This window comes from Primulina eburnea, chromosome 13, assembly GCF_022965805.1.
Source record: "Primulina eburnea isolate SZY01 chromosome 13, ASM2296580v1, whole genome shotgun sequence".
In the NCBI taxonomy this organism is placed as follows: Eukaryota; Viridiplantae; Streptophyta; class Magnoliopsida; order Lamiales; family Gesneriaceae; genus Primulina; species Primulina eburnea.
Genome location: NC_133113.1, coordinates 15,776,238 through 15,789,529, shown reverse-complemented (window position 1 = coordinate 15,789,529; position 13,292 = coordinate 15,776,238). Strand labels below are relative to the sequence as shown.

The window sequence follows — 13,292 nt, the reverse complement described above, 5'->3', positions numbered from 1 at the left end:
AATAGTACTGACTCTACTATTGTGTGCATCTGACAATACCTGTCATTCAAATTCGAATATCTAACCCAAACAAATCAGCTAATAATATAAAATAAAATATTACCTACCTGGTATTCGGCTCTGACACACTGTTCTGACTATCAAAATCAAGTTCTGAACAGTCTGATTCAACTTCTGAACTGCTTTAAATCCTCAAAATCAGTTCTGACTCGACTGAACTGTATATAATCTCAACGGTTCATAACAATCGATATCAAACACAGACTCATAATGATACTAATATCAGATCAGATTCAGAATATCAATACGCAATGCTGATCTAATGACTGCATAAGACGCAATGTCTGACATTTCTGACATCTCTGAAATTCTGCCATCTTCAATGTCATTCTCAGTCACTGATCCCTGTCTCAACAGTACTATAATTCAGTCAGTATACTATCTTCAGATATCATAGACTCTGAGTACAATCTGTCACAATCGAGATTCATATCCGAACAATTCTGTATACCACAATCTCAGTTCCCAGAATATTCAATTCAATCATACGCTGCGAATATATCAAAATGTCATAGATAAAACGAGCATAATATCATCAGAATATAGCTGAACACAGGATTCATAAACCCATAATCGGAACTGAAATACTTTCCAGAGAAACATATATTCAAATGTAACTCTAACTCTTAGACGATAATTCTTTCAACTGATATCTCAATTCTTTCAGTTCAATCAGTATCAGTCTATAAGAAATTATAAAATGAAACCAATACCTGGAATCAAATCAAAGCTGAAATCACTTTTCCTGATACAGGACAACCTGAAATCTCATCTGAAAGACTATAGCAAACTTCCTGCTATTAGTAAATCAATCCCCGATAGACTCAACTTCAGTCATCAACTGAATACATAAGGGAGTATTCCATTCCTTTCGATAATCATCGAGTCATACATAATACGGATATCAAGGAATTCAAAATCTAAATCCCTTACCGTATATCATTCATTCCTTGGCCATTTCATGTCCGAATCTTACCATCTCCTGGCAAGACTCTATAATAAATCTGTACTTGTTCGATATATCAATATCAATCATGCAGTCATCATCAGACACTACAAGTACAAGCTAGTCTAATTCAATCCTATTCTCAACTTACTGCAGTATATAATGTCTCACAGAATATCACTGATATCAAATTCTTTCCCCAAAAGGTAAAGAAACAATACTACAGTAGATACAGAACCAACAGGTAAAGCATATATCAGTGCCACCCAATCAAGGATAATCATAATGATTGCATTAGTATATATCAATACATATGCATCATAATCATAGAGGAACAATACCTGCCACTATATCATCAAGTGTGTCCTGGGTCTGTTCCTTGATCACCATATCCAGATGATCCAGCTCCCTGAAATCCTCGGGAACCTCTCAGTTCTAGTACTCCTTTGGTTGTAATCCACCAACTTCTGGCAGCTTCTCGTAACTGAGGGAATACCAGTCTAATTCTCTGTTCATCTGTACAATCAAGTAAATCGAACAGTATTTCTATGTCCTCAAACCAGTTCTCATACTCCTCAGACGTCCCGATACCACTCAGAATCGACGGCTGAAATAACTGAAACTCTTTCAATTTAGTTTTCATCTGAATTTCTGATACATCTATCTGATCAGACGAAGTACTACCCCTTTCTGAAAATCTTCTACGAGGTATATCTGATGATCACAGGAATCAGTAATCACAAGAGATAATCAATCCCAATCCCTTTCTGATCAGCTTACCTTCTGATCAAGAATTGGTTCTGATTCATTTTCAAATCAGATATATTACCAAATCAATTCAGATATTCAGGTAACATACATTTAACCGCAATAAAACATGCTGGCATGCTAGCATACTCAATGTAAATCAACATAATACTATATCACGTGCTAGCAATCAAAAGCAGGAAAGAAAACTCAATCTACCCCGCTCACTCTTTTCTATCTCAGTGCTAATGAACCTACAATTCAAGGACCTACGGCTCTGATACCACCTGTTGTGGGGACCCGGACGCTAATTCATTCCTTAATCGTCTTCCTTAATCGTCTTTAGGAATAATTCAAACAATTATAATAAACAGGGTCTAAATTTTTTTTTTCTAAAATACACAGCGGAAACATAATGTAATTAAATTCAAATTACATATTGAACATAAACATACAATTATTGTATCATCTACAATAATCCAACTAGGTTCAACTACATGTCCGTGTTGAATCCTAAGTTGCTTCTGAGTCCGAATCTCCACGCTATCTAGTCCAGCCTCATTCTCGTTCTGACCCCGCTTCTATCCCACCTGTTGCCATGCACACATACAAACAAGACAACAGCCGGATAACTCCGGTGAGATATAAATATCCCAGTATAAATCATGTATACATGCAGTTATATAAATCATATAAAAGCATATAATAGACATCCATAACATGTATCAAAATCAGTACATGAATCAATATCAAGAATAATTCCTATTCTAAACATGTACCACAATCAGGAACATAATCAATATCAAGAATAATTCCTATTCTAAACATGTACCAATATCAGGAACATAAATCAGTATTACTCAATACCATTCAATCTAGCTGTCACTCAGGCTAGTGACTCTACGTTTTAGATTAGACTCAATCCTAGTCTAGGGATCCCGGTTTCCAGATGTCAGCATTCCATATCGACCAACAGTAATAGAAAAGACTCCAGTTCTATCCACGTCGATATAGTATCGATTAACAGTAATAGAAAAGACTCCAGTTCTATCCACACCGATACAGTATCGATTAACAGTAATAGACGAAGCCCTGATTCTATCCACATTGATATATTATCGATTAACAGTAATAGAGCAAGCCTTGATTCTATCCACATTGATATGATATCGATTACCAGTAATAGAACAAAGTCCGATTCTATTCACATCGATTAACAGTAATAGAAGGAACGATGAATCTATCCACATTGATATAATATCAATTAACAGTAATAGAAGAAGCTATACATCTATCCACATCGATATAATATCAACCAACAGTAATAGAAGAAGCTATCAATCTATCCACATCGATAACCAAACATCCAGTGACAGTCTTTGGCACAACCGCCAATACACCATCTTATGACATCGTGCAATGTGCCCGTGGTGATCCCACCACTAACGACACTTCTGTCATAAGATTACTCTTCTAATACCTGTAATCTATAACTCAAGAAAACAAGTATATCAATCAACTCAATGCAAATATCAATGCAATAAGTAAAGTATGTGATTTAGGGAAACTCGAGTCAAACCTCACTCGAGTTGTGCAATCCCAACTCAACATTAATTTATACCTTTATCTTCTCGCTCAGAAGAAGAAGAAGAAGTCCCGACTCTATCTCGGTCCATTCCCAATCTGGTAATAACAATATCGAACAGATATAATATCAATAAACAACTCAATTCAATACCTGTTCTGATCAATACTCGATTCAAAACGCATAATCTGATCAATATCAATTAACTGATGTTTCGACGGTATAACAATACAGTCTCGATAACCCCGTCAGTCCGAACATCACAGATATAATACCAAAACTCATAATCAATGTCGATACCAGTCATAATTTCAATAACAATACAGTTATGATATGAATTCTCAGTCAAATCGAATCCAAAAATCATAACAATTACATAAACGGTCCGTTTCTCAATCTGACTTCGCTTCTATGATGTCTAACATGACAAGAACATCATATATGAATCCTATCCAATTCTGACAATAGCATAATTTCAAATCATGTCAAAACGTAGCAAAACTTACGTCCAGTTGTAGCCTACATTGATAGGAACTCAGTACTGAAGTCGGATTCAAATTCTGACGGACGGATTGATCGTAAATCAATTTCTAAAATCAAGAAGCGATTTTTTCCTCTTAATTCGATTTTCCTCCCTTTTCTCTGCAGATTTACGTTTGTATGTATATATATACACCCACGTACATGCAACCAGCCAAGTGTCAATTCTTCCTTCTGCATGTCTCGCGCTCGAGCGGTTAATCTTTACCGCTCGGGCGCGGCATATTCTGTCGAGATGTTCAGCCAAACATATCCTGGCGCTCGGGCGGTAATATTCTACCGCTCGGGCGCCAAACTTTCTGTCCAAGAAGTAACAATTGGCGCTCGGGCGGTTCTTTTCTACCGCTCGGGCGCGAGATGTTCGGTCTAACATCTTGTCCAACATCTTAAGATGTTCGGTTCAACATCTTGGCGCCAGATGTTCGGTCTAACATCTTAGCTTAAAGTAAATCAACGCCCGGCTTTGTCATTCAAGTTCGTATAACCTCAATCATGTCAATTAATCAATAAATCATTCCAGATTAATCTTAAATTACGGTAATTATACCCAAATCATTTCAGATTACGGTAATCAAATTCTCGGGCCTTACAACTAAAGTCGAGCATTGTCCTCAATGCAACAGACGATAGAAAAAGAGACAGATAGGCACAACACAATGGATGGAATATGACCTAAACATGCAGCAGAAATAGCAATAAACGAAAATAAATAAACTGAACGGAATGAAATGCGATAAAGAAAAGAAGGGATAAAAATGACTCCCCTCTCACAGATCCTCCTCATCGTGCTCCTCCGGGGGAACCACGCCAGCGTCCGGCTCTGGTGCATCGACGTAATGAAAATGGAACGACGGCGAGAAAACTGGCATGGGTGGTGGGAGAAGGGCTGGGTCGACACCGGTGTGGCTCAGGGATAAGCGAAGCATGGCGTCAGTAGCCGTCTGATACGTCTGACTCACGGCCTGCCACTGTAACTGATGGTCCGCAAAGGCCGCAAACTCATCCATCCTCTCATGCAGAAGGCAACGTCTAGGTCGCGGGGCCGGTGGTGGAGGCTGCTCTAGCAGTGGATCAAAAGTCAAATCGTCCCAGATGGGGCGAAACTGAAGGAACGCCTTCCACCGTACTGCAGTCTTCTGTAGCCAGCTGGCGTCATCGAGGGCCTTGGTCGGTGGCAGCCACTCATCGTCGTCCTGAAAAGCCACCCCAGCGCTCGCACATAGTTCGGTGATAACATAGGGAAAGAATAACGCCACATTTGGATTATGTATGCTCAGCTGGATATGGGAATGAATGATTTTCCCCACGTTGAGCGGCATTTGTGTGATCAGTGCATATATCAACAACGCCCTGTCCCTCTGGACGTCACTCGTGTGCTCGACCGGCTTCAATAGTGTGGCCAGAAAGCATACCACATCGCAGCCGGGACTAGTAGATATTTTTCAGCGAAACAGGTATGTGATCCAGGTGTCTTCCAAGGAGACCCCGGATAGCAGATGTGGCGCATCATCAGCTCTAGATTGGGTTCTGCCGCACATGCCGTATACAATGCATCGTCTACCGCTGGTGTCTCAAGCACCCTATTTATTTCTGTGGAACTAAAATCAACCAATTATCCTCTCACAAACGCTTTGCTGTCGCTCCGATCAGCCGCATTGGCGTAAAATTCACGCACCACTGGTGCCACTGCGGCTTGCGGTTGCGAACAAAATTTTCCCCATCCTCTACTCACAGTTTCTCTACTATAAGAAAATCCTCCCCAAGCTGGAAACCTCGCTTCGAATCGGAGCGCGATGTATTTTCGCATGCTCATATCGTTCCCTAGCCGCAGTATTCACAAATAATTGAGATGTATGAGATGACGAAGAAGAAGCACCAGACTTACCCGAGCCTTTTTAGGTGCCATCGTTGTTGATTATTTGAGAAGAGCAATAATAGCCCAGAGTAGCAACCGTGTCGCCGGAAAAGGCTGTGCCGGAATTCGGCGGCAGCGGCCGAAGAGAGCAGCGGTGGCCGGAGAATTTGTAGAGGTGGCCGGAAAATGTCACCTGTGGCCGGAAAATTGCTTCTTGATGCGTGGTGAAGATGGAGACCCACTGTTTGTACCTGAAATTTGATGATAAGAGATGAATTGAGTGAGATGGAGAGAGTAGGGCCGAAAAAATCGAGGGGGGCGGCGGCTAAGGTATGAATGGGGGAAGAAAAGAAGTCACGCAGGTTTTTAATCTGCGCGATCCGCTCGGGCGGACATAATTGTCCGCCCGGGCGGATGGTCTTCGAATTTTTTTGAAATTTTGAAAAAGAGGCGTGCCCGGGCGGATGTAATTTTCCGCTACATCCGCCCGGGAGGAAGCTTCACAGCATTTTAATTAAAATGGGGCACGCCCGGGGGGATGTAAGAGTCCGCCCGGGCGGAAGCTTCACGACTTTTCACCAATTTTTTTTTAATTTAATTTTTTTTAAAAAAAATTAAAATAAAATAATAAGAGCACAAACTAAAATTTGAATAAATGCAAGATAAGGGAACGAGAGGTAGTTCTCAATTTATAATCGAGAGGTGGACTGTCGGTCAGTTTCAGTTCGGATTGTCTTGGAACCGGGTGATTCCAAGTTGCGGATCAATTGTGCCACCCATGTAGTGCTTCAGTCGCTGGGCATTGATCGTAAATGTCCCATCCTTTCCATCTTTCAATTCTACAGCTCCCGATGGGTATACTTTCGAAATCACGAATGGACCGGACCATCGCGACTTCAGTTTTCCTGGAAACAGTCTCAACTAGGAGTTATAGAGCAGGACATTTTCGCTTTCTTTGAATTCCCATTCGATGATTCGCCTGTCATGAGCCCTCTTTGTCTTTTCTTTGTAGGACAGGGCGAGATCATATGCTAGATTTCGGAATTGCTCCAACTGATCTAGTTGAAGCAAACGTCGTTCACCTGCATCAGTAAAGTTAAAGTTTAGTGCTTTTGTTGCCCAATATGCTCGATGCTATAACTCTATAGGTAAGTGACATGCTTTACCAAACAATAACCTGTACGATGTTGTGCCTATAGGTGTTTTGAAACCAGTCCTATATGCCCAAAGAGCATCATCTAACCTCACCGACCAATCTTTCCTACTGACACCTACAACTTTATCCAAAATTCGCTTTATCTCTCGGTTCGACACTTCCACTTGACCACTCGTTTGGGGGTGATATGGGGTAGAGATCTTGTGTGTGACACCATATTTTCTCAAGAGTTTCAAATAATTTATTGCAAAAATGGGTGCCACCATCACTAATGATTGCTCGCGGTGTTCCAAATATGTTAAAAATATTTTTCTTCAAAAATTTTAAGACCACCTGAGAATCATTAGTGGTATGCTTCTGCCTCTACCCACTTAGACACATAATCAACCGCCACCAAAATATACTTTTTCGTGAATGAACTGGGAAACGGTCCCATGAAGTCTATCCCCCACACATCAAAAACCTCACACTCAATGATATTATTCAATGGCATTTCATGACGGTTAGAGATGTTACCTGTCCGTTGGCATTTATCACATGCTAGCACATAAGAGCGAGCATCTTTAAAAAGGGTTGGTCAATAAAAGCCACATTCAAGTACCTTCGATGCCGTCCTCGTTGGTCCAAAATGACCACCTACCTCACGGTCATGACAGTGATTGAGAATTTGATCGAACTCCTCCTCTGCAAAACACCTTCTTATCAAATAATCTGCACAAATCTTAAACAAAAACGATTCCTCCCAAAAATAATATTTCACGTCAGAGAAGAATTTCTTTCGTTGGTGAAATGATAGATTTGGTGGTGGTGTTCCTGTGACAAGAAATTTAGCGAAATTTGCATACCAAGGACAAAGTTTCATCTCAAACAGTTGTTCATCAGGAAACCAATCATTAATAGCCTGGTCTACACATTCATTACTAATAAGCTCTAGTCTAGACAAATGATCCGCCACCACATTCTCAACACCTTTCTTATCTTTTATTTCCAAATCGAACTCTTGCAACAATAAAATCCACCAAAGTAGGCGTGGCTTTGCATCTTTTTTAGCGAGTAAATATTTCAGTGCCGAGTGATCGGTGTAAACAATGACTTTCGATAAAACAAGATATGAGTGAAATTTATCGAGAGCAAATACTACTGCAAGTAGTTCCTTTTCAGTCGTCGCATAATTTAGTTGAGCCTCATCTAAGGTCTTACTTGCGTAATAAATTGTATGAAATACCTTGTTTTTCCGCTGTCCAAGTACAGCTCCCACCGCAGTATCACTGGCATCGCACATGACCTCGAAGGGTAGATCCCAATCTGGTGCCACCAAGACACGAGCCGTCACCAAGCGCTCCTTCAAGTTCTCGTATGCCTGTAAACAGTCAGAATTAAAATCAAATGGCATATCTTTCATAAGTAAGGAAGATAGAGGTTTGTAAATTTTAGAAAAATCTTTGATAAAATGCCGATAAAAATCGGTGTGGCCTAGAAAACATCTAACTTCCTTTAGGGATGCCGGAGGTGGTAAGTTCTTGATAACTTCAACTTTCGCCTTATCCACCTCCATTCCATTCCCCGATATCTTATGCTCCAATACTATTCCTTCTTGTACCATGAAATGACATTTTTCCCAATTCAGCACCTAATTCGTCTCCTCACATCTCATCAAAACCACCTTCAAAATTTTTAAACAGTCATCAAAAGAAAAGCCAAAAATAGAGAAGTCATCCATAAAAATCTCAAGAAAGTTTTCTATCATGTCATGAAATATAGCGGTCATGCATCGTTGAAACGTGGCAGGGGCATTACACAAACCAAAGGGCATCCGTCTATAAGCAAAGGTGCCATAAGGACAAATGAAAGTGGTTTTCTCTTGGTCCTCAGGCGCAATCATAATTTGGTTATACCTTGAATACCCATCCAAAAAACAATAAAACTCATGACCCGCTAACCTCTCAAGAATTTGATCAATGAAGGACAGTGGAAAGTGATCTTTACGGGTAGCATCATTTAATTTCCTATAATCAATGCACACATGCCATCCCGTAATTGTCCTAGTGGGTATTAACTCATTTTGTTCATTTGTGATCACAGTAATCCCATCTTTTTTTGGCACACACTGAACAGAACTTACCCATGCACTATCAGATATAAGATAGATAATACCTGCATCAAGGAGTTTGATAGTCTCTGCTTTTACTACCTCTTGCATCTTTGGATTTAATCTTCTTTGAGGTTGCACAAGAGGTGAGTATTTAACTTCCATCAATATCTTGTGCATGCAGACTGATGGATTGATTCCTTTGATATCCGCCACCTTCCACGCAAAAGCACTCTTGTGCGTTTTAAAGACTTTCAACAGTTTGTCCTCCATCCCATCTGTCAAATCAGCAGAAATAATGACAGGTAAAGTGTTGTGCTCACCTAGGTATACGTACTTTAGGTGTGGAGGCAGTGGTTTGAGCTCGAGTGTCGGGGGCTCCTCCAGGCTTGACTTCTGTGGGATCAAGTCTTTTCGATCTCCCAAATCCTCTAACCTCATCCTCATTGGCTTTCTCCATGGATGGTTGGCATTAAAGTATGCCACTATTCAGCTTTTTCTTCGTCCAATTCCTCTTCTCCCAATTCAGTTGTGATAGTGGCCTCCAAAGGATCCCTAAGAGCATCCTACACATAGTTAGACACAAGGGGATCAAAAGCATCAATTCTAAAACAACTATCAGAATGCAAAGTGTGCTTAAGTGCCTTAAAAACATCAAAAGTAATCTCTTTCTCCCCCACTCTCAATCTCAACTTCCCCTCTTGAACACCAATCAGGGCCTTGCCAGTCGCAAGGAATGGTCTCCCCAAAATCAAAGGCATCTCCATATCCTCCTCCATGTCTAGCACCACGAAATCAGCAGGAAAAATAAACTTATCTACTTTCACTAGCACATCCTCAATAACTCCCCGCGGATACTTGACAGATCTGTCTGCCAGCTGTAAAGACATCCTCGTTGGCTTAGGTTCCCCCAACCCAAGTTTCCTGAACACAGACAAAGGCATAAGATTAATACTTGCACCAAGATCACACAAAGCTTTGTGAAAAACTACATCACCAATCATGCAAGGAATAGAGAAACTCCCTGGGTCTTTTAGTTTCGGTGGGATTTTGTTTTGCACCAAAGCGGAGCAATTTTAAATTAAGTTCACTGTCATGTGATCCTCCAACTTCCTCTTATTAGCTAATATGTCCTTCAAAAATTTAGCATAACTAGTCATTTGCATTAAAGCATCGGCGAATGGAATATTGATATGCAAATTTTTAAATACCTCAAGAAACTTTCCGAATTGTGCATCTAGTTTTGCTTTTTTCAATGCTGCAGAGAAAGGTGGAGGAATAAAAATTTTAGGTTGTGCAGTGGGTGATAGTGTAGAGTAAGAAGATTTATCTTTAGATGTCGCAGTCTGCTCATCCAATAATGTTTGAGTTTTCTCTTTCTCTCTTGACTCCAAAACTTTCCCACTCTTCAACTCAATGGCCTTCACTTGTTCTTTTGGATTAGTCTCGGTGTTACTTGGCAAGGTGCCTGGCTCTCTACTTGATATCATCTTTGCTAACTGGTCAATCTGATTTTCAAGCCCTTTTATCGATGCATCATGATTTTGAAGTCTAGTTTCAGTGGATGAAATAAACTTAGACATCATCAGCTCCAAATTGGACTTCTCTTCTCTAGGAGGATCAGATCTGTACATCGGTTGTTTCCCATATGATTGTCCTCCTTGTGGTCTCTTCTGGCTGTTTTGACCACCCCATGAGAAGTTTGGGTGTTGCCTCCACCCCGGATTGTATGTGTTCGAATAAGGGTCATTCCTTGGGCGTTTTTGGACCCCTACTTGATTTATTGGTGCCACTTCTTGCACATAAAATGGATTGTCATCTTGATAGCCTTCACATAGTGTTCCCCTCCACACTTTTCAAAAAATATCTCTTGAAGACGCATAGTCGTGCCACCCACATTCAAGCTGTCTATTTTCCTGTTCAAAACATCAAGTTGTGTAGTAATAGCAGAAAGGTCAGTTACCTGGTGAACTCCTGCACTTTTCCGCGGGTTGTTCCTTTCAGATTGAGGATGATAACTGCTTGCAGCCATTTCCTCCAACAACTCATATCCTTCTTCCGTAGTTTTTCTCAATAAGTTCCCACACGCAGCAGCATCTATCATAATGCGGTTAGGAGTAAGAAAACCATAATAAAATGTTTGAACGACTAACCCAAGTGGTAATTCGTGATGTGGGAATCTTCGTAGTAGATCCTTGAAGCGTTCCCATGCCTCATATAAAGACTCCTGATCGAATTGAGAAAATGTTGTAATGTCTGCCCGCAGCTTCATGGTCTTTGATGGAGGAAAGTATTTAATGAGAAATGCTTTCGCCATGTCTTCCCATGTAGTGATCGAACCTACAGGCAAACAATTTAACCATGCTTTAGCTTATCAAGTAAAGAGAAAGGAAACAAACACAATATAAAAGCATCATCAGAAACTCCATTGAATTTAAAAGTATCCCAAATTTCAAGAAAATCCACGATGTGCGTGTTTGGGTCATCTACTGTAGTTCCTCCAAATTGGACTGTGTTCTGAATCATCTGGATTATAGCTGGCTTGATTTCAAAGTGATTTGCCCGCACGATAGGCCTCACAACGCTAGGGTGTGCACCCTCCAAAGAAGGCTGGGCATACTCTAGCATCGGTATGCGGCGTGGCATCTCAACTTGTCTATTTTCACGCTGTTCCTCCTCACGTTCTTGCTCGTGTCTCTCCATCAGTTCTTTAAGTCTCTGTTGTTGTCTTCGCCTTCCGAATGTTCTTTCAATTTCAGGATCAAACTCAAGCTCCACGTCAAGTGGCTTTGGCATGCACTGGACAAGATATCTGGAACAAATTATGGAGTGTTAGCTCAAGAAAAATAAAATAATGCTAAAGAAAATAACTAAAAATAAAATTGTAGATTAACAGTCCCCGGCAACGACGCCAAAAACTTGATCGAGCAAAACTTGCACTATGGAATCCTCAATAAAAATATGATTTTGTATTCTCAAAATTAATCGCAAGTGCACGATGTCAAGTAATAGTATAGTGTACGCGAGTACGAGTATCGTTCCACTGGAGACTATTTTTAACAATTATTATTTTCAGTTATTGAACAGTTAGCAACGAAAATTGATTTGATTGTTTTAACACTACTGTTCTTAAATAATTAAACAGATAATAAAGGATTCAAAACTAAATTAATAATCACAGATAGTATCCAAAATGGTTGAATAAAATTCAATAAGAAATGGATTTGTTGGGAATATCGGTTCATTAACCCCTCGTTAATTAATTAATTTATTCGATAATGATCATATGCTTCCGACAGGAATTCCTATTCAATTGAACATACTCTCTCGAGTTATGCCAAACTAATTCTACTCAATGAAGTAATTAAATGTCTTTAATTATTTATCAAGAGTGAATCGCATTTCGATCTATTAAATCTCCTAGTTTTCGACCCTAAGGACTATGACTATCGGCGCGTATCCAATTTCATATGTCTATGTACATTGTAGATCCACGGATTATACTACTCGTTCCTATCACAAGTTATTCTCTCGAACTCACTCGCAATATAAAAACGTTGTTAGAGTTAGCTACACTCTAACAACACGAAGAAAAACAATAGTATAATCAAGAACAAATCAGAAATCGAGATGCAAATTAATTATATCAAAGTTTGGGGTAGGATCCCCTTAAATCCCAACAAATATTAAAGGGTTAGCTGCTAGAATTCATAATTAAACTAAGCAAAACTATGTTTAAAAGATGAAAACTAAAGTAGAAATACTAGATTTGATGAAAAACTCAAAGAACGATGCCCGGAAGTCCTCAAATCTTCAATCCAAGCGCCAAAATCTCTCCAAAACTTGTGGCGGCTCTTAATAGTGGTCAAGACTGAATGATTTTCGTGCCTCTTCCCCTACCATCTCCTCCCCATTCAGAATTAAGGGAAGAAATCGTCCAAAAAATCTTTCCAAAATAAGCGCGCCTGGGCGGACATAAGTTCCGCCCGGGCGGAAGATCTTCGCAGATTCAGCTCTTCAATTTTCCTTTGACGCGCCCGGGCGGACATAAGTTTCCGCCCGGGCGGGTGGTCTTCGCAAATTCATCTTTTTTCTTTTCTTTGCCGTGCCCGGGCGGACATAAATATCCGTCCGGGTGGATGGCTCTCGCAATTTTTATTTTTTTCACGCCTTGGACGCGCCCGGGCGGGCATGAATGTGCGCCCGGGTGGAGGTCTCTCAAATTTCTCGCTTTGATCTTCAGTTTTGCACGAATCTCCTGCATTTTCGCCAACTAAACACATGAGCAACACGAAGATATAAATTACTCTAAAA

General features: G+C 40.2%; 1 non-coding gene across 1 annotated transcript; it reads left to right on the top strand.

Moving 5' to 3' along the window:
* The first annotated feature begins 11,140 nt into the window (after positions 1-11,140).
* Positions 11,141-11,246, top strand: LOC140810984 (small nucleolar RNA R71). The gene has a single exon (XR_012113379.1). It is a non-coding gene; the product is annotated as a small nucleolar RNA R71 (small nucleolar RNA).
* Positions 11,247-13,292: the final 2,046 nt, after the last annotated feature.